Consider the following 3,154-nt stretch of genomic DNA (forward strand, 5'->3'; position numbering starts at 1 on the left):
AGGGAGGTTGTATATAAGTAGTTAACTGTGCAAGAAAATGACACAACTGTGAGTCTGTGTCTTGGGCTTTAGCAAAAATTTTGGTTTTAAGTGAATAAAACCCTAGATGCTTGCATGATGGCCTTTTAAATTATTGTGTTAAGTAAATGACACAAGGAAGCATGTGGTCTAGTGGTTGTGGCGTCATTAAGGTTGCAAGGGAGCTTGAGTTCAAGTCTTGGCTCTTGCAATTTATTTTGGTTTTTCTTTTAAAGGAACCTGGACTTTGGCCTATAGACCTTATAATTAATTGAGGATATTTTGTGACATAGAAACAGCCTGTGGTGGAGTGGCAAGGTGGCGAGTTGTGTAACTGTGAGGTCTGAGATTCAAGTCCTAGGATGTGCAATGGAATATTTATTTGCTGTTTGAGCTGTGTAAGAGCTGGAGTTGGACTAGAACTCTGTGGTTGAAGTGGTCATAAAAAAAGAAAAATAAGGAATTTTCCTAATGGTTGAAAGTAATCTCACATCGGGAAGTTAACATGAGCATTGGTGAGAAGCTGGCTTTAAACAGAGTGAACCAGATGAGTTGGTGAGGGGGGAAGTGATTAAGACTCAATGCAAGATGTGCCAAAGTTAGTGATCGTGGACTTCGGCACGTTCTCATAAACAGGTGTGTATTCACGCCCTTCTTTGTTGGAAATCGGTAAAAGCCGAAAAGCCAAAACTTTGACATTTGAGGCTTCACGAGCGTACGACGAGCGTTCTCTTGTACTGGGTCTTGATGGGCCTTGATGGGCCAAATGGACCCAATAAGCCTTGTGGGCCTGCTTGTGTAAATCTAACTGATAGGTGGGAAGTAGTTGGGCTTGTCATGTCATATGCATGGCATAGGCTATTAAGGGCTTCGTTGGGCCGAAATGGGCCGGAGGCCCAACGGGCTCGTGAGCCCCACACAGATTAAATCCACGGTAAGTGATAAATTTTTGACTGAGCTATGTAGGTCACATAGCCGTAGCTAAATTTGGGCTAAGTAGGCCATACAAGCGTGTGGGCCCACTTGGGCCGAATAATGGGTCTTAGGCCCATTTACACCGTTAGGTCTGTTTAGGTTACTTAAGTTGCTCGAGACGATTGTGGACCTTCCGAGAGGTCAATTATCTGTACCGAGACTCCAGAGGGTAAAATGACCAAAATACCCCTGAGGGGTAAAAATTACTATTCTACCCCGAATGGGTGGAAATGACTGTTATACCTTAGATGTAGGTTAATTGATGAGTGTATGATATATGCATAATCGTATTTGAGTATGAAACCTTGCATACACGAAATATTATGACATGACATACTGCATTGGGGTTGGGATTCTGATTTGGAGGAAGTACTGTTCCGGTGGCTTTGCCACGTATTCTGATATTAGTGGCTACACCACGTTTACCGCTATTAGCAGCTTTGCTGCGTTACTATTACCAGTTACGCTGCGATATTTGTGAGTTGGCTGGGTGGGTCGATTTAATCCCCATATGGTGAGTTGGTTGGTACGGGTGGTGAGCAGGATGGATTGGGTTGGGCTGCATACCTGTATTGTGATTATACTGTTTTGGGCATAGGCCCACACTGTTACTGCATAGGGCTTAGGCCCAGACTGTACTGTTAATAAATAGGGTTCAGGCCCAGACCGTTACTGTATGCACTGTTATTGTTGACCGATAGGGGATTACACACTGAGTTTTTGTAAACTCACCCTTCTTTTAACTGTACAGGTAATCCCCAGCCTTAGACGATTTGGAGTTGCGAGGGACTCAATGGTGGCCACACGTCCGCAGATTGGTTGTTAATAACTCAATTTATTTAAGCTTTCATATTTGGGTTGTAGTTATGTAATAAGGCCATTTGGGGGATTTTGAGTTTTAATGGGCTTTTGATTTCTTATATTAAACTGCTAGTCTAGGAAAACTCGAGTTTTCAAACTATTCACGATTTTCTAAAGAACATGAGCTTTAAACAAAAAAGTTTTCAAAAGAGATTTCGCGATATAAGTTGAATTAATATCCCAAAGGCAAATATTTTGAGGAAACGTATGTGACGAGATGATTTGCTAACCCCGTACAAAAGGTTTTACTTTTAGAAATAAACTTTTACCGACAACTCGATTTTTGAATGACACTTTGATGCAACACACCAGATTTAGCCGTAGCGTCTAGGCCGGGTTTGGGGTGTTACAGTAAGTGTAGGGTTGGTATGGGTGGTGTGTTGGCTAGATCGGGGTGGGATGCATCCTCATACTGTTGCATATCTGTTTATGAGATCTGTCGCTGTATTGGGCTTAGGCCCACTTATTCTGTTTTTGGTTTGGGCTAGGCCCAATTGATTCTATTATGGGCTATGACCCAAATGATATTATGTGGGCTTTGGCCCACGTATGCTCTGAACTGGACTGTACTATTACTGTTAAAGGGCTCTTGCCCAGACTGTTTCTGTTTCTAGTTCAATATACTGATTGTTACTCTAGTAAGGGGATTACACACTGAGTTTTCACAAACTAACCCCGTTTATTAACTGTGTAGGTAATCCCCAGCATTAGGAGGATCGGTGCTGCGAGGGACTCGGAGATGGCCACACGGTTGCCTTTGGACTTTATTTATGTTTTAGATTCTGTTTTGGGTTTTCAACTTTTGTAATAAGGCCTCTTAAAGTTTCTGGATTTTAACTTTGGTTTTTATTTACTTCGATTTATAATTGCTTTTAAACAACACTACATTTTCTCAACATTTTCAGAACGATTTCTCAACTTAGTTTTTTTGACATCACGTTTTCATAAATTAGTTACTTTTAGAATTAGCTTCCTGATAAACCGTAATTTATACATATTTCTATCCCATGCTTAGCACATTTTATGGATGATTTTTCCTTAGATTTTGTGAATTCGATGCCCCTAATGCCTTAATTTCATGTTTTAAACTTAGGTGAGCATAGGAGAGTGAAAAGAATGAGAAACAGGCCAAAACGGAGAAAATAGGCCAACGTACGAAATCAACACGGCCTAGACTTCCTCACACGGGCAGACCACACGACCATGTCCATTTGGCAGAATTGAAGCACGACTCACACGGGTAGATCACATGCCCATGCCAATTTAACAGCCTTGACCACAGCCTTAAGCAATCGCACAC

Source organism: Gossypium hirsutum, chromosome A01, assembly GCF_007990345.1.
Source record: "Gossypium hirsutum isolate 1008001.06 chromosome A01, Gossypium_hirsutum_v2.1, whole genome shotgun sequence".
NCBI classification, from domain to species: domain Eukaryota; kingdom Viridiplantae; phylum Streptophyta; class Magnoliopsida; order Malvales; family Malvaceae; genus Gossypium; species Gossypium hirsutum.